The sequence below is a fragment of the Macrobrachium rosenbergii genome, chromosome 11 (genome assembly GCF_040412425.1).
Source record: "Macrobrachium rosenbergii isolate ZJJX-2024 chromosome 11, ASM4041242v1, whole genome shotgun sequence".
NCBI classification, from domain to species: domain Eukaryota; kingdom Metazoa; phylum Arthropoda; class Malacostraca; order Decapoda; family Palaemonidae; genus Macrobrachium; species Macrobrachium rosenbergii.
Window position 1 is genome coordinate 34,653,247 of NC_089751.1, and position 25,719 is coordinate 34,678,965.

Genomic DNA, 25,719 nt, shown 5'->3' on the forward strand with positions numbered 1-25,719 from the left:
TGGTGCTCATTCGAAAGAAGTAACAGAAGGTAATGGGAAACACAGAGAGAAGAGATCATAATGCAACAGGTTGCAATCAATCCAAATTTTTACAAACGTCACAATGAAGATTACTCTAAAAAAAGGTTTCTGGCACTAAAGGACATGAGTCCACAGTTGTCATTATTATAAATTTCTATTTAAATTGATTTAAGTCAAGCACTGGGACACCTTCGGCCATTCAGAGCTCAAGACAAAGAGAGTGAGTTGGAGTGGTTGGACAGCACGATTGAAGAAAGGAATCGGGAATGGAGTTGAAGTACATGGCTAAAAAGTGGTTGCAGGTAGGGGTACAGGGAACGCTGCAAACAATCCTTAGTAATGCCTAGAGTGCACCACGACAGAAATAACCCGTTACGAAGTATTTTAAATTCTTAAATTCCTCTAGTTTTTCGACACACTTAAATACGAATGGGACACGTTTCAAGTGACTGTGGCTACTATGGTAACAGTGCATAGACAACGTCACAGAAACTGCTATCTCGTGTCTTTTCAAAGGTGTCTGAATAATATGCTAAGTTCTTATGATCTCTAATAATAATCTCCCAATTGATAAATAAATGCAACTGGCATGTCATTACTTAGTAATTTAATCTTTGCAAGTGTAACTTTTTTGTTTACTAAATTATATTCAGTGCTGGATGTGTACTTAAAATATGTCCCAAAGGTGAAAGTAATATGAAAGATGGTCGGTACTGTAAATCGCGGCCGTAAGGGTATTATTCACTGTTCGGAAGTCCGGTGACGAAAAAGGTTGGCCCCAGCCTGGATGACGGCAGATCTAAATGTGGAGTTTACTGAACGTAGACCGTCGATAAAATACACAGATATATATATATATATTTACTGATATATATATATATATATATATATATATATATATATATATATATATATATATATATATATATATATATATATATATATATATATATATATATATATATATATATATATATATATATATATATTCCATTTCCTGAGCACTTCGGTCACCTTTCTTCACAGGTCGTTGAGGCTTGGTATACCATCATAGTTCACTGTGTGTGCTTTAACACGATCCTTTAAGATACTACCAATGTTTTCACACACATTAAGGTCAGGGGAGCTACCTGGAAATTCACTTGATGAGAAGAAACCGATACCACTGTTTCGAAGCAGCTCCTGTGTCTGAAGAGCCTTGAAACATGGTGCCTTATCATGCAAAAATGTGACTTCTTCAATAGATAACACATTTTCAGGATCTTTGAGGAAAGGAAATACTCTACCAGTAAGCACAGTTTCTCTGAAGTATTTGCCATTCCATGACTGTCCTTTTTCTTTGATGATCCACATAAACTGTTTGGCTGTGAAACAGAAAAATTCCCAAACATCCAAGAAATTTCACAACTTGGCGATAGAGCACGTCATCATTGATATCATCCAACTTTGCAGCCCAAATGATGTCATTTTTATGATTTGGCTTCCTGACTGTGTAAATGAAGAATTCATCTGATGCGGCAACATGGAGAAAGTCAGCTTCATTCCAATCTTTAAGAAATGAACCACAAAACCTTGCACGGTCTTCTTTCTGTTGCTGAGTGATGTTGGGCTTGCTGATAGCATGAAATGGCTTGATACCAGATTTTTTCAACTCATGATATACAGCACTATAACTTCTCTTCTTTCCCCTTTTTGTTTCTAGTTCAATCGCCAATTTACGTAAAGACTTTCTTGGTCTAACCACTGCCTCAGCTATGATGTCTTTTGACTCCTGAGAAAGGATTTCAGGCCTTCCAAGATTCTCATTCTTTTCGCAATGACAGTCATATGGATTTTTGTTCCAGTTTCTTTTAACAAAGGATTCGTCTCTTTTAATGTATTTAGCTATCCAGGAACGTGTAATGAAGGATGCCCCAGCATCCCTGGCCTCTCTGAAGGTTATAGCCCGGGTTCGGTCAATCCATCTGATTTCCTCTGAGTCGTTAGCCATGGCTGTATCTAACTCCGTCACTCAGTCTGAAAATACAAGAAATATAAAATGAAAAATAGCTTAATAGAAACTTCAAATAATGTACTTGGAGATAGGCTATAGCAGAAAACTTCATAACTTTCCATTTGTTCTGTGGAGGGGGCCTCTAATTTCAGAAACAACCGGTATATGAAATTTCACCTATACATCTCTTCCCTTTACAGGGAATGGCACCAGGAATATATATATACATATATATATATATATATATATATATATATATATATATATATATATATATATATATATATATATATATATATATATATATATATATATATATATATATATATATATATAATAAATTTCACCTATATGTCCCTTCCTTTAAAGGGGGTGGCTCTAGAAATTATTCTGTAATGAGGTTGCAAGGTCCAAGCAACGCGCCACTTATGTCAATAGAGGCAGAATAGTTTTTAAACCGCACGTGTCTTAATCATCCTTCTTCTCCCCCGAGTCGAACTCAGCCTTCTCGCAGATAAGGACATGAAGGGAGAAAAACAAAGCCGTGGCAGTAACCAACACCATCTAACGTTACACAGAATGTCTGGTGTCATAACAGACGATGTCTGTCGTAAACCTTGGATTTGTTGTTCTTTGGAACTACAGTTTCCACAAAACACACCATCTTACATCTATTTACAAAGAGCATACACAAATAAAGCTACCCACATGTCTTTATTTCACCCAATTCTTTTGTTCTCCCGGAACACATAAATTTTCTTGGTACATTTACTCTCCTAATACGGAAATAACATCTGGAACCACCCTTCCATTGATATCCCTTTTGGTTGTTGAAAGCACATCCCCTCCACTAATGTTGTGCTGCATATTGGATTCTTGTTATGTCAGTCTATGAGCAAATAAACGAAAGCTTGATCATCGATACGACTACTGAGATGTGATGAATCTTGACCAGGCATGTTCTGCAAATATGATTAAGGAAATTCATGTTTGTTTACTTCAAGTATCGGATGAAGACGCTCTATTTATTTAGGCTTGAGTACCAAAATGTTATACATATATACATACATATATTCATATATCCATACATAGATATATAATATACATACATACACACACATATGTATATATATTATATGTAATATATTATATATATGTGTGTGTGTTTAAGCAGGTAACGAGACTTTATTTACTTGGTCCGACAACCCATCTCTTTTTTTCAGGCTGTTGTACAGAAAAGGGTTAAAAAAAAACTATTTAAAACCTGCCGAAACAATTTAACTGCATTCCAACTGTCACAGAAAAGTCAGAGGAGCAGCATTTAAATGATCCATCATGAACTCGTGGCATTACATCACCTCAATTAGTGCTACCTAATTCGAGAAAGAAAACAAGTGGATAAATTCCGAAATTACAGTGCCTAAATTACTCGCTAAGGTGCCCTGCCGTGCATACAAATGACAACCTCGAAGCTTTTATCGGGTTTATGGAGCAATGGCGCAACAGTATGACTTAGACGTGGCTTGCAGTTTCTTTTTAATGACGCCTCTCCTCTCCATTAATAGAATAGAATATGGAGTTAGGTCAAAGACCAGGAGCTGGAACCTATGAGGTCATTCAGAGCTGAAACGGAAATTGGCAGGAAAAAGGTCTGAAAGGTGTAACAGGAGGAAAACCTCCCAATTGCACTATGGATCAACTTTTAGGACAGGGTGGAAAGTAAGAAGAAAGAGATTATGAACGGAGGTACAGTAATAGGAATGAAAGGGGTTGCAGCTAGGGGCCAAAGGGACGCTGCAAAGAACCTTAAGTAATGCCTATTGAGGTGAACTAACGGCACTATCCCCGACGAGGGAACTCTCTCCGTTAATAAAACCAGTATAGTGTTCAGTTGTCCTAAAAAATATCATCCAAGATGATTCAGTTGTGAAAAAAGTTTTCTGATTTTTTTTACAACTTCTTGCAAGAAATAATCTGAGATAAATATATATTCGTGTAGCAGAAGATAACGGGATACTTCGGTGCACAACCAAGCCAAACAACATTCACCTTAACCTAACTATGCTCTAAAACAACACGATTCGATGGACTTGCCCACTTAAATGGCACCATATCCATATCATTCTTGTGACGTATACGGTTCAGTATTTTTGGAAGTGTACCGTAATGAATTGCGATTATAATGTTGCAACAAGAGAAAATTCATCGGCGAGACCCAGTGATTATCGTGGTCTGAAAATTTCAGGGACGGTTGAGTATGAGGCATATATTTTATGTCAACAGCAACAACCAAACAACAGGCGCGGGAATAGAATCTGAAGCCGTCAAACCAACACTGTCTCAAAGATCTCTGGAGATGGCGCAACAGAAAACAAGTAAAAACTGCGCTGAAGTTTCTTCGGCGCAATCGAGTTTTCTGTACAGCCGCCACAGCGTATAATCAAGACCACCGAAAATAGATCTACCTTTCGGTGGTTTCGGTATAATGCTGTATGAGCCGCGGCCAGTGAATTTTTAACCACGGCCCGGTGGTGTCCTATCCTGTATCGTTGCCAGAATCATGATTATGGCTAACTTTAACCTCAAATAAAATAAAAACTACTGAGGTCTGCAATTTGGTATGCTTGATGACTGTAGGGTGGATGATCAACATGCCAATTTGCAGCCCTCTAGCCTCAGTAGTTTTTAAGAGCAGAAAAAGTGCGGACAGAATAACGTGCGGACGGACAGACAATGCCGGCACAATAGTTTTCTTTTACAGAAAACTAAAAGGAATACGAAAATATTGCCGTACTCTAATTATTAAGAGATTTTTACTCGGAAAATAAGCAACTGAACTGTCTAATCTCATGCAGCAGTGTTGAGCCAGAGATCTATTCCGTAAAGCAGAACAGTGTCCATGGTTGTATTACTGGCGATGATCATGCTATTTATATCTGTATTTTGACTGTGCTCCACTTCTCTTTGTTTTCCCTTTTTCTTTATACATGGATTTTGTTCTGAGTAATAATAATAATAATAATAATAATAATAATAATAATAATAATAATAATAATAATAATAATAATAATTCCCTGGTTGTATTACTGGCAATGATGATGCTCTTTATATCTGTATTTTGACTTTGCTTCACTTCTCTTTCTGTTTTCCATTTTTCATATACATACATTTTGTTCTGAGATAATAATAATAATAATAATAATAATAATAATAATAATAATAATAATAATAATAATAATAATAATAACTCCTTCATATCACCATTATTACGCGAGAATAATTCACTTCTGGCCTGATTTCTGATTTTGCAAAGATTCTTCCTATTGCAAGACTCATGGAAGAGCAATTGTTAAAGACAAAATAACCGACAGAAAACCCGAAATGGGAAAAAATGAATCGGCCAAGCTCAAGATTGAATGGACCATGGATCCTTGTCCTCGTTCCAAGAGAAAATAATGCCTCCTCCTGTGATAGCCAGGTGGAGTTCCGAGGAGCAATTTCAACTCTTAATAAGTTCTTCCTCTTCAATATTCAGCATCGGCGATAATAATTGCAATAATAATAATACTAAATACAAAAATACTCATAGTAGCATGAGTCATAAAATGGAGAAACAAATCCAGAGTTATGTATATGCACAAATATTTAAAGATGAAACTGCAGATTCCCGAAAGCTATCTATACAGCTTCATCTTTAAATATATGTACATACACAAACTGTGGATTTGTTTCTCCAATAATAATAATAATAATAATAATAATAATAATAATAATAATAATAATATGTCCTTCCTGTTCACACACATTCAACATCAGCAATAATAATAATAATAATAATAATAATAATAATAATAATAATAATAATAATAATAATAATAATTCTAAATGTCTTTCCTGTTCAGCATTCAACAACAGCAATAATAATAATAATAATAATAATAACTCAATGCGCCCTTCCTGTTCAACATTCAACAACAACATGATAATAATAATAATAATAATAATAATAATAATAATAATAATAATAACGAACTTTTTCCCCAGTTCACATACCCTACTCAGTTTTGATTGTGGAAAGAAGTATGAACTACCCTCCATAATTGAAGTTATTTAATGAAAACTTGAAAACCTTAAAAAAAAGGGGGGGGGCAGTAGGCCTAACCCTCGTACGTGATTATTCTATTTAAATGGACAATCGATGAAAAACAGAAGAAACATTAACACAAAAAAAATATTGTCAGGCTATAACAAAGAATCACAATTAAAACACAAAGATAAAAAATCTAAAACTTACACCATCAGCGAATTATTACTCTCTCCCAAGACACCAGCTGAAACTTTTATTATTTTCTTCCCTTTCCAACAAAATTGGCCACCAGAATATTATTATTATTCAACTCGGCATGAGATTTGGGCTCGAGTGGCGTCTGATGCCCAAACCTTGAGGTCACAAAAAAAAAGGAGATGATACTGTTATTTGGTTGTATGATCATAATGCCAAGAGTTACTTAAGATTCCACTTAGATTATTATTTCTCTCTCTCTCTCTTTCGTTTTATAAATCAAAAAATATATTGTCATATTCTATCATAATGTAATGGCGTGACAAATTAATCGACAATGATGTATATTTTCTCTCTCTCTCTCTCTCTCGTTTTATATATCAAAATAGACTGTGTCACATTCTGTCATAATGTAATGACGTGACAAATTAGTCGACAATGATATCTGTAAGTCGCACCTGCCTGCTCCTCTGGTGTTTCTAACTTAATGACCCAACATGAAACTACGTAAGCCATTTTTTTGTCTATAGTCCTCAGCAAGAAACAAAACGGGCACCAAAAGGACTCTGATAAGTTCTGACCCAAAAGTAACGAACGGTGCCAGAGGATTGGTTTCCGTAGGAGCTGGCAAATCCGCTCTGAAAATCGAGGTGGCTCCGTAGACCTAGCCAGCAAGGGTAAGGCCTTTGGATACCGAGAGTATAAGAAAGTCGAGAGTTCCCAACAAAGGAAAAAGTTATAATGCCATACCTCCGAGGCTATATTTTGGCGTTACAAAGGCTTAAAGATATTGAATTTTCAACGGAATATATTAAAACTCTTGTTACTGAACTTCCTATATAACACCAGGCCTTCTTAGCGAAGACTAACGCGCTACACACTGACCGATTAAATAACGATCACGGAAAGTTCTTCATAAAAATTTAAGTCAATGTATTGGGATAATTTCGGCTACAAAAGCACATTATCCTGACTCATAGGCAAGTTATTAAAAGTACGGTGAGCTAAACCTCAATAAGCAGGGCTCTCTGCCACCGCCTCCTCCCTCTGAATACACACACCGAGGCCATGGCTTCCGGTACATTGCATTTCTTATCAGGAAATCGAAGGGCTGAAAAAGAAGTCTGTAATCCACGAGCAGAGTCTGCAATGCAGTTTTGGTCCTCAGAAGAAAACAAACAAAAGTTCAGGCATATCACGGAAGGTTTTATCGCTGCAGAGGGATAAGACACGGCGCTCGGTAACACTGCAAAAGCTTTGTCTCTTTATATAATTATTTTTTCGCCAGGATATGAGAACTTCTCTTTTTAAGATGCATGAAATTCGTGGAAGTAACAACTTGTGTTTTAAGGCTGGATAATAATGAAGGAGCATGATGAGGATGGAGTAGAAAATAGGTAGAAAGCTAGAACAACGATAGTAGGAAGTACAGTAAAACTGTTACGTTAAAAAAATATGAAAGGAGGACAATGATAAAAATCATACTTGTTAACCACTAAAACTAAACGAATAAGGTTAAGAATAACCGATTCCAGACTGAACTTAACTACACAAAAGAGCCGCTGAATTGATGAAATAATTAAATAATTAAACCTATGACACAGAATAAATTACCATTCATTATGGTTTTACCATTCCTGCAAAAAGAATATATTCTCCCACTTACAGCAAAAGGTTAAAGATCTCTTTAGTATCAGTAAGCTAAAACAAATTATAATTAGATTCTGCTGAATGATTAGTACATTTTCTAGACAAAGGGAATATTAAATTTGTGCTTAAAATTTTCGAGAAAGTAATTAATTTGCTAATTGGAATTCATTAGGTTTATTGCCGCCATAGAAAGATACAGTCATCAATTTCATTTTCAGGAACTATTTATTTCATCAGGAAAGTACAGTAGTGTCTCTGTATATCTATGTCTCGGTGTATGATACATATAAATACATATTAAATGGTAAATAACGCGTCTATGTATGATTATAAATGCGATTTCTACGCATATACGTATGTTCGTTCACATCTGAAGGTGTTACAACAGTTAAATACTGTATGTACAAATGAATGAACAATATTTATAGGTGCGTGATTTTATATTCCTGCCGAGCTTTCGAATAATTACCGTACATTTTCGCTAATCATTTCACTGATGACATCCACCATGAAAACAGGACCGGGCTGAGTGAGTAAGCGAATGAGTAATGGATGACGTCATCGACTAACAAGATAAAAAAAAAAGAGGATCAGAGAAAGAGGTCGTTCATGGAGCATTTCGGAATGATTGACAGTACACAGGACGCTCTCCGTTTGGCAGTAAGGGCCGTCTTTTATTTTCCCTTTTTTTATTTATTACTGAACGTCATACCGTGGCATAATTACTGCGACTGTTTTTTTTTTTAGAGACAATGCTTATCTTTTTTTGAGAGTCTATAAATATTCTTGATTAAGTAGATAAATGAAAAATAATTTATGCATACACATCGCGAACACTATTCGTGTTTGCATGTATACTTGGAAGTATAAATTCGTGGCTGTTGCGTACGAATGCAGGTCACTGCATTGTGTACACATCTTTATCCCAATGGCTTACTACACAAGAGTATTCGAGTATCATCAGCAATTTCCATTTCACAATGACGGGTCGGCGATCCTCTGCCTTTATCGAGATTGAGATTGAGATTGACTGACCTTTTTTTCAGCAAAAGTTTCATATTTTTAATTTCCTGTAAAAGAAAAGTATTGTGCCGGCTTTGTCTGTCCGTCCGCACTTTATTCTGTCCGTCCTCAGATCTTAAAAACTACTGAGGCTAGAGGGCTGTAAATTGATATGTTGATCATCCACCCTCCAATCATCAAACAAACTAAATTGCAGCCTCAGTAGTTTTTACTTTATTTAAGGTTAAAGTTAGCCACAATCGTGCTTCTGGCAACGATATAGGATAGGCCATCACCGGGCCTTGGTTAAAGTTTCATTGGCCGCGGCTCATGCAGCATTATACCTAGACCACCGAAAGATAGATCTACTTTCGGTGAACTTGATTATACGCTGTAGCGGCTGTACAGAAAACTCGATTGCGCCGAAGAAACTTCCGCGCAGTTTTTAGTCGTTATCATTGGACACGCAACCGAATAAGATCTTAATACATGATCAAGTTTAATTTGAATTCCAACTTTATTCAAAGCGAATCGAAAAGAAATATCAACTTCGATTTTAAATTACTGTAATCCAAACTTGAAAGAATATAATACCAATTATAACTGCATCGAAATTTTATTCAAAACTCTACATAAGGCAGATTAACTCACTTAAGTTTAATTTAAAGAGCAATGAAACACAGCAACCTGCTGAAGTTATTTAAAAACTGATTCAACATTCAACAAAAATAAAATCAACTCTGGCTAGGAGTGAAACAAAAATTTATTCAGAATTTGGGAAAAGCCAACTTAAACCCAGTGAAACAGTACATTCACTCAAATTGGAAGTAAATTTAACTCTACTTTAAATTTCCTTGAATTTGTAATTTGGCGTTTGCTTCAAGCACAAGGAAAAGACGACTTCTCATTTCGCATAAAATCGAAATACCGTGAATTCAAAGTCAAGCTGAACTCAAACGGAAATCTGTATTAATTCTATAAAAAGTTAATTTGCCGATTTATAAGACAAACAATGTACATCAATTTCGCTCAGAAATGAATTTTGATTTTTAATAAAAATCAGGACGAAAAGGCAAACTGTGTGTGCGTTTGTGTGCACAATATACATTAACTTTGAGAACTGAGCTGCGGCAAGTGCCTTAACAGCAAAACATGAGCAGGCCTCTGCAAAAAGCTTAAAATGTACATCAAAATATTTCCACAACACAAAAAAAAAATTAAAATATTATTTTCTTACGTACGTATATACAAAAGTGAAAAGAAATCCTGCTTCTCAGGCGTGATAAAAAATAAGTGTGTAATAAACTTACCAAACCTATTAGAGGCTCTTATGCGCGGTAGTTTTCTGGAGTAAGGAAAAAAATGAGAGCAAAAGACCGTACTCATAAAAGTCAGGCTCATGACGACCGAGGATTTAGGGAGAGAGAGAGAGAGAGAGAGAGAGAGAGAGAGAGAGAGAGAGAGAGAGAGAGAGAGAGAGAGAGAAGGTATGACTTTCATTCTACCAGCTCTCGCATCCCACAACTTAATTTTCCCGCGAGTCAGGTCGTTTTTCTGACTTAAAGGATTTTTTCTTTTATAAAACAAATGTATTTTAAAACTCAAACACGAACACATATACATATGCGTATATATGTGTGTGTATATATATATATATATATATATATATATATATATATATATATATATATATATATATATATATATACACACATATATATATATATATATATATAATATATATAAATACATATATGTACATATATATATATACTGTATATATATGTATATATATATATTGTATATATATGAGTTTGCAAGAAGGATTAGACTTATTTTACGTGGCTACGAACCAATTGGTTACTTAGCAACGGGAGAGGACCTAATGGAGCAATATGCTACGTGGGCTTCGATGAGCCGCTTACAAATCTTATTTATAAATGTATAAAGAAGGTAGCGCTGTGGAAGTTTTTTGCACAAGGATTCATCAACGATTCCACAGTTAAAGTATGAACGCGGCAATGACAGTTGGCTCTCTTTCTTGGAAGCTACACCATGTACACATATAAAACGCAACATGCATAGTTACATTTAATCTTTTACTACCGAACAAGGGTGAACCTTGCTTGAAAAAACTTCGACGTTACCAATGCAGTAATTGCATAATTTTCCATCTTCAGTCTATAGTTCGTTATCGACATAATATCATCGGTTTGTCTCTAGAACCCTTCGCTTTCTCTGTTCTAGAGAATCTATGATCTAGTTCAGCTTACTAGTCCGTCTGACATTGCCCGAGAGAGGAAGCTTAATGACACCACCATTTTTTTTTTATATTATTATTATTGCAGCACTCAGCCATGTTTCAGGTCCATAGCCTCCGTCATTCCCAAAGTATCCATCATAGAAAGGTCGGTTTTATTACTCCGTAAGGATTAGACTCCATTTTTCATTCCTCTCTTCCCTTCCCTTGAGGCCTGAGCTAAACATGGCATTTAGTTGGGCCCCGTTAGGTTTCCTCTTAAAACCTTTTTCCCAAGTATTCATTTATGCGCACGCGCGCGCACCAGAATGCTCACAAAGGAACCGAGGAGAGCCGATGGTTATTACCCAAAGCCCAAAGTGAAAGAGAGGTAAAAACGGCATATCATCCCCAGATCCATTAGAAGAGCGTGAAACTCCCTAAGTGCAAATGCCCTTAATTCCATAAGACGCGCTGTCAGAGTCCTGCCGCTATTTCTTCTATTTCCTTTTCGGAAGATTTTTTTGGTCATTCGACAGCAATTCCATCCATAGGAACATTTTTTCGGCAAGGAAAAAGTTTCACTGGTAATTTTCTACTGCATAACTGCAATAAACAGGTCCGTCGACAAGCAGTCGTTATAACGTCAGCCCTTATACAAAATGAACAATCGAATCTTCTGTAAAAGTAAGATAACTATTGTTGGAAAGGCAGCTCTTATAAAAAGCAATAACATTTCAGTATTTTGAAACAATACCATTCCGAAAGTGCTGTATACACTTCATTTCATTTCTACCTGGGAAGGTAAAAGCTCGTCCAACAGAGCAAAACATTATAGCAGAACCCGTATAGCAAATGTAATTAATTTCGCTCCAGTCACATCAGTAAGCTTGCACTTGGAAACTGCTTTACTTTACACTACATACTTGAAGCACAAACACTGCGGGTTATAAGTGGAAATAAGCCACATTTTGTTAACCAGTGGTACAAGAGGAGAAGTTTTATTTCCATAAGCAACGAAGACGCTGCAAAGAAAAATTATGGGTCCGAATACATTCCAATGAAATAAACCAGTAAAAAATGCGCTGAAGTTTCTTCGGCGCAATCGAGTTTTCTGTCCGGTGGTGGCCTCAGCCACGGCTCATAAAACTCTTAGCCTCAGCCCATGAAACTCAGCCACGGTCCGGTGGTGGCCTATGTTGTTGGTACCTATAGCGCTGCCAGAAGTACGATTAAGGCTAACTTTAAATAAAATAAAAAACTACTGAAGCCAGAGGGTTGCAATTTGGTATGTTTGATGACTGGAGGGTGGATGATCAACATACCAATTTGCAACCCTCTAGCCTCAGTAGTTTTTAAGATCTGAGGGCGGACGGACAGGCAAAGCCGGCACAGTAGTTTTCTTTTACAGAAAACTAAAAGGAAAAATGGAAAATTGAAATAAAAACCAAAGCAGCATAAATACGGTAACGTAAAATTAACATATTTACCGATACACAGGTCCAACATATTTGGCAATGAAGCATATATCTGACTGAATTTTGACATTTTAACAACAAAATTAAATCTACATAATTATCACAGAAACACTATACTTTATCATTAAGAAAATGGCATCACAAATGTGTAGCCGTTTATGAACCATTTTAACTGCACAAGTTTTGCCTTTGATCTTTGCCAGAGTTTCCCATGAAGTTATTTTTCTCAAGAAAGTCACCAGAGTAACTTTTTCCTAAAATTTCATTCAAATCATTTCAATTTTTTCAGCATAAACCTGCTAGTAGGCCTGTGGCCTTCAAATTTTTATTGATTTATCCCCCAAAATCTTGAGAAAGTCATCTGATTAATGCTATTAATAAGTTTCATCAAAATCCGTTTATTTGTTTTCATGTAATCACTTGAACATACAGCTGGACAAATGGAACCAAAATCATACTAAATTTAACGTGAATCATGCATCATCCACGAATCTGGTAAATATCTGCTGTCAGCAGAATGTTCTGCAACAACATTCTCTTACGAAAATAACGATCCACTAAACACTGAAGACACCACATGATAATATGATGAAAGGAGAGCAGCACCTGAAAGAATTATTTAATTTGTAAAAATAAACGAAAATACCTTTATATATTAAATATGCCACCTGACCATATGTATGGGAAGCTTCATCTAACTAAAGGCTTCCTCAAAAGAAAATAGAAAAATTACACCCTTTGATAACAAATATACCGTCTGCTCAAGTGTAAGATACATGAAACAAACCTCATATGAAAATAAAAACAAGGACCTCTAAATATCACATATATCATTTGCAAAATGTAAAGAAAGGGTCCCCTAAATTAAAGACTCATCAGAGAATAAAAGAAAAGTCATAACAACATCAAATGTACCACATGTTACATTGTAAGTGTAATGATAGTAGAAGAATATTGGTTATGAGTAACGTAAATGTAAGAGAGAAAAAGAAATGAGAAGAGAACCAGTGATATAGAGAGAGAGAGAGAGAGAGAGAGAGAGAGAGAGAGAGAGAGAGAGAGAGAGAGAGAGAGAGAGAGAGAGAGAGAATAGCAAAACAGGAAATGTTATGATTGCTTAGCCAAAGCGCGGATGCGAGTTTAATCTACTGAAATCGTTAAAAGAATGTTTACCCAGCTCACCTATGTGCTTACCTGTCCACTGTAGCCGGAAACCAAGACTTCCGGTGACAACATAAGTACCCTTCTTCGTAGGAGGGATTAACTCAACTAATCCACCCAAAAAGACGTGGTTAGATAAAGTTTCAGCCAATTACGACATCTAATAAGGACGGGACAGAAGCTATTGCCCGCCTATTGTGGGATGGGCATTTCGTTTGAAAAACCTTCAAGAGGCAAGAAAGGAAGGAAGAGAAGCAGAGAAGGGCCTTGGTGGAGTGAGGTCGTGGCCTCACCAGTTGTGGCTTGAGAAGAAAGCAAGGCTCACACTTCGATTCACTGAACTGTAATTAATATGTATATTTTTAATTAGTGTGTTGAAGTAAGAAAGCTGCACTGTGTCTTCCTAAAACCCCCTGGGACTCAAACGCTACTATGACAACAAAGCCAGAAACTATTAACCAACTATAAAAGAAATAATAAGCTTCTTTACATGGGCAACGAATGAAAGCATAACAGAAGGTGGTAAAGAAACATTACAAAAAAAGAACAAAACATCACATAAGAAAGGATCATCTGAATCAGATATCTGGATGAAAACATGACAGGATCCCTCATTTTCAAATGGGTCTCACGCCAAATGAAAGAAACATTCCCTCTTAAAGGAAAGATTTTCAATATAAAATGAGAGAAAGAGCAATTCAGAAATCAAATATATCATATACTAAAATAAGAAGGATGATTTCAATAACTTAAAGATTCAGAAAGCGGAATAAAGGACTTCCCACTATCGTATCTGAAATGTGAAAATGTAAGGATATTGTCCTTCAAATGTACCGGAATCCATTCGTCTCTCTCTCTCTCTCTCTCGGCTTTAGAGAATTCCTAGCCACTCAAATGATCCCTTTCGTCCTTTTCTTTTTCATAACTTTTCTTCATTCTCTGGGGGGAACACCCAAAGCAGCATCGATCGTTACGTCTACTTCAATAGACATCTTGACCGTTACTGCAGCCACAAGTTACACGAGCTACTTACTCAGTTTACTTTTTGGGTATAAACACATACTTGTCCGGTAAGTTAACCAGCTGCGTGTAAGCCTGGCTTTACCGATAAACTTGTTTATGAAGTGGAAAGTATCAAGTATATTACTTGGTTAAATTCACTGGCTGCTCCCCCAGAGGTAAGAAAAATGCTTGTTTACAGCATCAAACAATTTGGCCCGTGTGCTAACATAGCAACTTTGGCGAGCGTCTTTCAGCATATGCACTTGAACATAAATGCGCACGTGCATCGTTAAATGACGTTCGTTAGTTTGTCACTACAAAAATATACAAGCAGATGTTAAAAACAAAAAGACACAGCGAATGACGTAAAACACCATCTGTGGGATTAACCGAATAGCATTGGACTTACTACATTGATAAGAAAACTACACACCCAAAAAGAGAGAGAGAGAGAGAGAGAGAGAAAACTACCCACACTAAGAGAGAGAGAGAGAGAGAGAGAGAGAGAGAGAGAGAGAGAGAGAGGCTTATAATCTATAAACTGCATACAACTCTGCATGCAAGACTTTACACTGCTGTAAGCAACAAAGTCACTACCATACGCATCATTTTAATCCCCAAACATGTCTCAAACACGTGGCTACCAATCACCCATAAAACATACCATAAATCTACGAGTTAAAAAGAGTAAACGTCATATGAAATTTGATCAACGAAACTCCCTCTGATTGTGTGGTCTATGTTTTTTTGCTACCACGTCCCAGCCAAATGCAGCTGGCTAGTTACGGTCATTGAATAAATATTCGGGTATTATCATTCCTCTTAAAGAAATTAGCAACCTTTTCAAGGGCAAGAATGAAAAACCAATATTATGGAAATGAAGTTATGCAAACGTAACATTGGAATGATTTGCACTCTCTCGAGTGTTTTAGGAGGTTCCTTGCAGGCGAAATTAAAAAAAAAATCCCGATTCTTAAGTCAAGAATGTCATACCGCATGAAAATCCTCTTCATTCCTAAATTTAAATTATGAAACAGTAAGCCTATGTTAATGAAATATCAGGTAACTGACGTTTAATCTGATTATCGAAGAATGTTTATTATAGCGAAGAAAGACACGACTCAGAGATTAAGAACAAAACAATAGGGTGACATGAAACTACATAAACAATTAAGTTTTTAGAACCTTATGGAAATGATTCAGTGTTATTCGTCCGCATTTAATAAAATCTAATTGACCGCGACCCTCGAAGCAGTGATTACATAACGTGTTACTGAAGGCGTCATTATAATCACATAAAGATTATACCGAGGTGAAAATATAATCCCTTCACGAGCAGATTTGGAGGAGAGTGAATCACGACGTAAGCCCCTCACACTCCCGACCCTCACGTATCTGCGATCTTTCTAATCTGAAATGTACTGAAGAGTTTTTGTGAGTAATCAGCTTATCAAAATGATAGATTTCTTCTTGGCACTGAGATAAAAATAAAGTTTCAAGGTTTATGTCAAGTTACTAGCGAGCAAATATGTTAGAAAGAAAAAAATAAAATTAGTCATTATGCTAGCCATATATCGAAAGGAAAATAGAACATTTAAAAAAAGTTACAGCTTCCAAGAGGCTTTCTACGTTTGCCTACACGTTTTTCATCTTTCTAGTGTCTAAATGTTGAGAATACAATATACTTATAAATTTAGGTACTATCTATTTGAATATTACCTATTCGGTAGGTACTGAGTGCCATCAGTGATGAGAATGGCGAGTCTTGAGAAAATGGGATCGGTAAGGGGCTTGGTGGATGGGAATATATGATTGAAAAACAAGTTGTCATTAGTGTAATGGGTTAAGTTGTAACTGCGAGGCAGAGTTAGTTACTGATTATGTGTTATTACAGATTTAAGAGAAGAGTAAGTTGATGAATGTAATGGAGAGGAGTGGTGTAGCTGGAAGTATATCTGTCCATTATCTGGATGAAAAGTAAAAAGAAAAAAAATTGTTTAACTCTAAAAGGAATAACTCAGGCTGTGGAGTTGATCGTAATTTGGACACAATCTGGTAAAAAAAAAAAAGTTATGACAGTGTACTATATAGGGAAAAGATGATGAAATCTGGTACCAGGCAAGTTACCACACAGAAAGAAGTTTATAAAGAACAGGAAAAATTGAAGGATGAGGTTACTTTGCCATTAGTGAGCTACAAGCGAATCTGGGAACTGTTGTTTTAGGATGAAGAGATAAATCAAGTTTTGGGAAAGAGTGAGAGATGCAAGTTTATGGGTTAAGAATCAAGGGTTCTTTCACTCTTCGCAGGCAATACTACTTTAATACATTTGCTGAGTAATACGCTTAATACTATTTCGTTTCAAGCGTTATTTATAAGAGAGTTTGCTAGTTTTCTATAATTATGGCTATAGCACAGTAGCCTACACACCGCAGTCCTTTCTATTGAAATTAAAACAATTCAAGTCGCTGGCAAACCTTTGTTCTTAGAACAAATATGATGCTACTATTTACGGTTTATTCATAATTATATAGCGTTGATTTAACTTGTAACTCTGCGCTAAGACAGTTTTCCCATGAATAGTGCCTCTTTTGTACAAAAATGGTTCTCTAGTACAAAAATGTTGGGCAAGAGGTCAAAAGATACTAAAAAATGTGAAATCGCCGGTATCATACTGCTTTTTAGAAGTTTCGTTGTCTAGTATGTAGAAAAGTACACATGACAAGTGGAATGCATACTACGTGAAAGATAGTCTTTCCACACTCTTAAAAATTAAAAATTTTGAGTAGTGCTGATATTTATAGAATTTTCACCTACAGTACTATTGAGACCAATTATTGGGATATATTCTTAAATGCTTTACAGTTTTTCAGAAAAAATGTATAAAAATGAAACTAGTATTGGGTACGAAGAAAAATTATGATACGAAAAACTTGCAGGTAGGTCGTTTTTAATTAAAGAAACACACTTCAAAATGATGAATTACCACTTTTCCCCCACAAACTCCTCAGACCTGGTCTGGAAGTTCTGAAAGCTCTTGAAAATGGCAAAAAAAAAAAAAATCATTAAAATTTTCAGAGACTTCAGTAATATTGCACGAAACTGCGAAGTATAAATAACGGCAACTTATGAGGAGCACTATCGCCTGATGCACGGACGGCGAATGGTTTCATTTCTAATCTATTACTAATAAATGATCTACGAACAGGTTTATACAATTTGTTATACGGGGTCGAGTAATAAAAAAATCTGCATAACTATGCTAGTACAGATACGACAGTGGAGCGAAAAACACTCTCTTAAGACCTCCTACATGACAGTTTCGTAAAGAAATGCTAGACCCTTATCAAGGTTAGCAAGATTTAAAAACCACAATAAAAGAATGGGAATATTTTCCTTGCAAGAATGTGATCTTTTAATAAACAATTTTCATCGGGAAGAACAGGAAATCATTTAATGATGGTAATTCCAAAGTTCAGACACGCTTTCAACAGTTATCTACCAATGAATCTTTAATCATACGGGAATTTATAGAGGAGACTTGCATGCCAAGTTTACTGTACTTTTCAATTACATAGGTCATCAGTTAGTGAAGGATCACTTATTAGAAGGTGAAATTAAAAAAAAAAAATTGCAACCCCTGGGACGTCCACTGAACTTCAAAGCATTATTTCAGATAGTTACAAAGATTCATTTACTAATATTTCACTGGTATATTATAAATATTATATATATATATATATATATATATATATATATATATATATATATAATATATATATTATTTATATAATTTATATATATTCAAACACACATATTATATAAATATATTTATATTATATAGAAGAGAGAGAGAGAGAGAGAGAGAGAGAGAGAGAGAGAGAGAGAGACTCGCAATCCCACTTCACCTTCAAGCAACATTTTAATAAAATTCCCGAAAACCTGGCCGCCGTACGTAGAAAGACCTCTGAGGAAATCTAGATCTTGACACAGCTATTTTCATTAGTCTTCAGGAACGTTTTAAGGAAAAAAAAAAAACACTTCAATTTTCACTATTCCATCCGTTATCTTTTTACACTATCAACAATTTCATCGTTAGTACTTGAACCTCTCTTCGAAAATTATGGAGAAAGTTACCTGGTCGTCTTACTGTTTGTTTTACTCAGGGGATAGCTTTTTTTTTTATTGTATTACTGACCTCACTGAAACAATGAAATCAACATTGCCTGGAATAACTACAGCAATGCCAGCATCGATTTGTTAATTTATTTATTTTTCCTTTTTTACTAAGTGATCTCTTTGCATTTCCCATTACCTAATTTTACTTCTTTCTAATGAAGACCATATTATTTGGAAGCTTGAATTTCAAGTCAATGGTCCTTGTGGGCTTGTTCCATATGAATTGAGCTCATCTAATTTATAATAATAATAATAATAATAATAATAATGCGTCATAATTATTACCGCCAGCATCTTCACTACTACTACTACTACTACTACTACTACTACTACTACTACTACCACCCATCTTATCAGTACCCATAAATACACAGAAAAGAATTTCGAAAATGAGAGGCCGCCATCCCTCATCCATATTCAGCCCTCTTGAGACTGTGTGTCTTTTATGTTTGAAGTGTTCCTACGCGCCGATACTCATGAATCAGCCAAAATGTGGCTACGAGGATCAAAGGCCTCCTCCTTTAGTTTCGAGAGCCGGAGGGCGGAGTACTGATTTTAAAGAAATTTTATGTAGATGATTTTCCACGATCTTTGGTTGAAAGTCTTTTTTTCATAATAATTTTTCTGTTTTAATATCAGTTGCTGACAGGTTGAGTATATGACATTTATATATCCACTTGCATACATTATGCATATACTTTTACATTTACTTGCAATTACATTTGCATTATGCATAAATCAATCATTTTCATCACATTATCTTCTGCACCATACATCCTCAACACTCTCCTTATCAATTCTTTCATTGGCTTTATCTAGGTTTATGGTTGCCACTTGCAACTTTTTGCTATAAGCTCAATTCTCTCAATTGCTTGAATGTTCCGTAAGAAATGTTTGACCCTCACATCTTCCTTACATAAACCAGCAATGTTCTACCCCTATCAAGTCATGTCTTACTTTCATAATCTAAATCCTGCTAAACGCCCTTTGTTCTTTTGTCATCTGGTTTAACCTTGAAACAAAAATCCTAGATAAGAATTCTACCATATACCTTTTGTCCCTCTGTCATGTCTTTATTTTCTCAATCAAAATCCTTCCCTGGTGTACTAAGTAACATTATAAGCATATGATTCCTATAGCCCCTCTCGCTTTTACCCTTATACATAGATAAAGTTATTCCTTATACAAAATTCTTTGAAACTTTACTCAGCCAGACATACCTTACTCACCCTAGTCAGCCATTCGGTTCACTTTCAGAACCTTAGTGCAGTAACTCACTTTTAACGCAACCAACTAAAAGGGCCTTTGCATTTTTCAGCTTCTTTATTGGCTCCCTTGCATCCCCTAAAGTCACTTGAAACTTCCACTAGTATTTTCGAACTTACACTAACCAGTTTTCGTTACTTGCCTGCCTTTTCCTCTCGCAAGAATATAGTTACAGTTAAATGTGAGTAAAGCACCATGGTGGTGGTACCTAGCAGCCTGATAGATGGAGTTAAATGTGAGTAAAGCACCATGGTGATGGTACCTGGTAGCCTGATAGATGGAGTTAAATGTGAGTAAAGCACCATGGTGATGGTACCTGGTAGCCTGATATATGGAGGAACGAATGTTGATGTGGATGATGGAAGAAAGGAAGCAGTTGGACCTTAAAGGCATTTGGAATTAAATGTAACGGATGCTGGAAGGATAAGAAGCGAAGTGTTTTACTATAATCCCGGTAGACATTAAAAAATATAACTGCTTTAATTCAATAAGGACTGATCATGTTTCTCGTCAAATCCTGTTTTTTTATCTTATTTACTAAACATAACTTAAACAAATGTAGCAATTTTTGGTATCATTATGTACAATACTCGCCGTAAATGTAAACTTTTACATTATACCCAAATATACGAACATTTATTAGCCATAGAAAAGAATATTTTAAGACATTTATCACTTTTAAACTAAATTCTTTTCGCAACTTGAGACAATTCAGTACAATATGTGAACAGTCTTCCACTGATATCTGATTAATCTCCCCAAAGAAATATACAGCATATGCAGGGCACCCTTGCTTAGAAGGTCAATAGAAAAAAGTAAAAAATGCGCCGAAGTTTCTTCGGCGCAATCGAGTTTCCGGAACAGTATAATGCTGCATGAAACTCTCAGCCGCGGCCCATGAAACTTTCAGCCAAGACCCGGTGGTAGCCTGAGCTGTTGGCACCTATAGCGGTGCCAGACGCTAGATTATGGCTAACTTTAACTTAAAATAAAATAAAAACTACTGAGGCTCGAGGGCTGCAATTTGGTATGTTTGATGATTGGACAGTGGATGATCAACTTACCAATTTGCAGCCCTCTAGCCTCAGTAGTTTTAATACCTGAGGGCAGACAGAAAAAGTGCGGACGCACACACAAAGCCATCTCAATAGCTTTCTTCTAAAGAAAACTAAAAATCCCACCGAAATAAGAAAGGAGGACAAATACGAAAAGAGACGGACGTTCCACTTTCGTCTCCAGTCTCCTCTACACGATAATCTCCAGCTATAACAATCTCTTCCAAATGATATTGACCGAGCGCTTCCATTTCCCCTGTGTCTACCAAAGTAAATCTTTATATTTTGGAGTCGTGTCACACTTGACCCATATATAATCATTCACATATCTCTTTGGAGTGACGCTCGAGCACTCTTCACCCCTGAAACCAGTTCTCTCTCTCACTCTCTCTCTCTCTCTCTCTCTCTCTCTCTCTCTCTCTCTCTCTCTGTATACGTGGACGTGTGTGCGCGAAAAGGCATTGACATGGGCTAAAGATAGCAACAATGCACTCACATAATTACATGATTTCCTTTTTAAGCATGCACCAGAATGAGAGAGAGAGAGAGAGAGAGAGAGAGAGAGAGAGAGAGAGAGAGAGAGAGAGAGAGAGAGAGAGAGAGAGAGAGAGTTGGGGGAGGCTGTTGCAAAAAGAGGAAGCCGAAGACCTTGAGCATATTATTAGTTGCCTTGTAAGGGGGAGATAATTAATATGCCCGTTACTGAAGGTTTCAGTGCAGTCACGGAGAGATAACTCAATCCCTATGCATCACCCGACTCCTTCCACTAGAGATGGATGGAATATAGAGTTTAGGCCAAAGGCCCAGCACTGGGACCTATGAGGTCATTCAGCGCTGGAAAGGAAGCTGAGAGTAGGTAGGTTTGAAAAGTGCAAGTGGAGGAAAATCTCGCTGTTGCACTTCTAAATAATTGTTAGGAGAAGGTGGACAGCCAGATGGAGTAAAGATAATATGAATGGAGGTAGAGTAAAAGGAACAAAAGGGGTTGCAGCTAGGGGCCGAAGGGAGGCTTAAAGAACCTTTAGCAATACCTACAGTGCACCCTGTGAGGTGCACTGACGGTACTAACCCCGCCTCCCCCCCTACAGGGGTTCTTCCACTAGAGATTTCGCGAGCTCACGTAATTTCTTAGAATGTCGATGACTGTCAACACGCTATTAAAAGTCGTTGATTCAAAACCCATCAGGTCTCTAAATGAGATCTTATCGCCAACGTCAATGATTTCGTTAATGCTTTAACGGTCACCAATAGAGAGAGAGAGAGAGAGAGAGAGAGAGAGAGAGAGAGAGAGAGAGAGAGAGAGAGAGAAAGAGATACTTTCTCTGTTATGAAAGGAAAGTAAAAATTATAGAAGAAAGAGAGAGAGAGCGACAGCGAGAGATTTTCTCTGTTATGAAAGGAAAGTAAAAACTATAGGAGAGAGAGAGAGAGAGAGAGAGAGAGAGAGAGAGAGAGAGAGAGAGAGAGAGAGAGAGAGAGAGAGATTTTCTCTGTTATGAAAGGAAAGCAGAAACTATAAATGAAGATTAAGATATAAATTATCTCCTCAAAAGGCACACAGAATAACTTTTCGATAGTCAGATGAAATGCTAGGAAGCGGCATACGATTAAGGAAAAACATTAACAGCCGTTTCTGCTGTAAAAAAAAAATCCTGGGAGACATCAGTAATGCTCTCTTGAAAGGGTATCGTTTGTAGATACCCATACCCAAGGCAAGCAGATCAGGAAGGTCATGGTAGCCACGGGCTGAAAGATCTTAAAGATCTAAAGGTTTAGCTGTGGATATGATAACATTACAGAGAGGCGGAGTTCATCACTACATCGACCGGATGAGTCCAGGTCCTCACCATCAGCAGGGTCACAGTCTTCCAATGAGCTTGTGAACACGTAGTTTAATTAATTAAACCTAAAATAAAAAAGAAACGGATACAAAAACCTAATCTGAGAATGACATCAGAGATTTACGTCTAGACGAATTAAGCATTGCCAAGGCTGCCGAAAGAATGTAAGAGTAAAATTGTTCTGATTTTTATTTTGTTTTTCTTTTTTTATACTAGAATGATAAGAAGTCCTTATTTTGCTGAGGAAATTATTTTATTCTGGATCAAAAGTTGATGGTGGTTATCAAATAATATTAGCAATGGCTGCGGTTTATATCTTTCAAGTTAGCCAGTTTCATGGAAATAAATTTTTCTGAAAAAATATAATGGCAACTATTACACCAACGATAATGATCATGATAAAATTGCTACTATTCTCAATAATAATATAAGCGCCTTAATCACCGAAACGTCTCCTTTTCAGTCCTGATTTGGACTGAGGCCGAGCATCGCCCGAAATGTTTATCTCATGAATGATGCTCACTGGGGGACTTCGGAGACCCTAAGCTCCTTGTCGTATTGCCACCTATGGAGGGAGAGCAGTCGACCTCGAGCGTGAGTGAGGGAGTACAGTTTGGGGAGGTGAGTCATTTTCCACTCCCGAATCAGGGAACAGTTCAACCCCTTACAAAGGGATCGCCCCTGCAGGAGGGCAGTTCCCGTCCCTCCTCCCACCCCCAGCAAGAGCAGCATCCCCTCCTGCAACCCTCCAACCCGCCCAACCCCTTCATCTCTTCGAGAAGGGATGGAGGTAATTCAAACAGGCATTTCCGTTCCTTTTTTTTTTTTCTTTCCCTCTTCATCGATGCGTTCCTTTGAGGATGCACGTGGTCCCCGAGAAAGCTTTTAAATGATGCTCAACCACAGTGGCTCTCACATGGTGTCTTTTTTGTCTTAGATGCACGTGCCTTTGCCCCACACGTATTCTAAACAGTTTAATATTTGACGGAAATTCAGTGTCATTTTGTTCCGAAAGCATTTACGTGATCCGGGAATTCCCAAAGGTAAAAAGAGTTAGCAGGAATAAGAGGCACATTTAGTTACCAAAAATATTAAAAAAGCGCAAAGGGATTCCTCAGGTGAAATATTCAACGTTTCTCAGATCACATATCCTCTCAGTCTACCTAATGGCTGGTGCTTCGTTTTAACAAAGCTTTTACTTGTAATATAATGGTAAATAAGTTTTTTTCTTCTACCTTGCCCCCGTTCTTTCATTCTGTTTCAAGGCATATTATAGCATGTAAGCCCGCGAAAATACTTAGGCATCATCATAAGAAACGAACCCTACATAAAGCATTTTCAGCGTATCCAAGGTTCCAGAAAGATTGTTTGAAGTTAGAGCATTTGATTCCTTGCATCGTTAAATAAATAAATAAATAAATAAATAAATAAATAAATAAATAAATAAATAAATAAATAAATAAATAAATATATATATATATATATATATATATATATATATATATATATATATATATATATATATATATATATATATATATATATATATATATGTGTTATGTGTATATAATACATATAATATATATATATATATATATATATATATATATATATATATATATATATATATATATATATATATATATATATATATATATATATATATACATACGTGTGTGTGTGTGTTTGTGTGTGTATAGTGTTCTTGTCCATCGAGGGTGGGTCTAACCCCTTTGATTTTTCCTCTCGCCCGAGATCGAGCCTTGGGATTCACTGAGACAGACTCAATACAGAAAAATAATTGGAAAATAAAATAATCTTGACAGATTCAAAGCTTATCGTTTATGGCCATTCCTTCTGAAAACAAGAATTTCAACATTTTTATAACATTTATTTGCAGTATCAAGAGTAGTATACGACTTAGAAATATGATTGCTAATTTTAGATTTTAATTCGCATAGAAACATAATCTTTACATGACAATGTTATTAACTGACACACTAGCTATAATTAACATAGACTGAAATTAAGCCAACTGAAATAAGAGAACGAAATAATCTTGTATGACTGAACACGCCAATTACACTGAACAAGTGTACATTTTAGAGCGAGAAGCGCTCCGCATCACCTAATATTTCAGAGGCAAAGTTAGCGAATATTCAGCAAATTAATTTCCATTCGTTATCCTGTGTTGAAACAAATATCGTGGATCGTGTAAATTAAGGTTTTAATCCCCTTCCACTTCAGCATGAAGTGCTAAAAGGGAGGCTAACAGGTGGAGAAAACTGTGCAGCTCACCATGTTAAAAAGAAAATGTTTACAAATACCGATCAGGTTAAAATATTTCATTTTATATATACCTCTCCAAAGACGATTGTCGGATATAACAGTTGAGATGACAAACTTCGTAGGATGAAGAGACCCTCGACTCACATATTTTTACTTACACTCGATTTCGTCCAAACATATAAATACCAACAAATAAACAGTCCTGCCGTAGTTTATTTGAACCGTCTACTCTACAGTTAGCGTGCAGGTGGCTCTCAAATC

The 25,719-nt window shown here is 36.2% G+C and overlaps 2 protein-coding genes across 9 annotated transcripts in view; one reads left to right on the forward strand and one right to left on the reverse strand.

Annotated features, from left to right (window-relative positions):
• Positions 1 to 25,719, reverse strand: part of LOC136843316 (peroxisomal trans-2-enoyl-CoA reductase-like) — a 352,117-nt gene that overhangs the window by 260,350 nt on the left and 66,048 nt on the right. The window lies entirely within an intron of this gene.
• Positions 1 to 25,719, forward strand: part of LOC136843315 (uncharacterized) — a 137,176-nt gene that overhangs the window by 40,406 nt on the left and 71,051 nt on the right. For 2 of the 5 annotated variants that reach the window (XM_067111574.1, XM_067111577.1), the window contains exon 2: positions 23,633 to 23,790. The exons of the other annotated variants lie outside the window; for them this stretch is intronic. The gene's annotated coding sequence lies outside the window, so the exon portion shown is untranslated. The remainder of the gene's footprint in view (positions 1 to 23,632; positions 23,791 to 25,719) is intronic. 5 annotated transcript variants of the gene reach the window in all.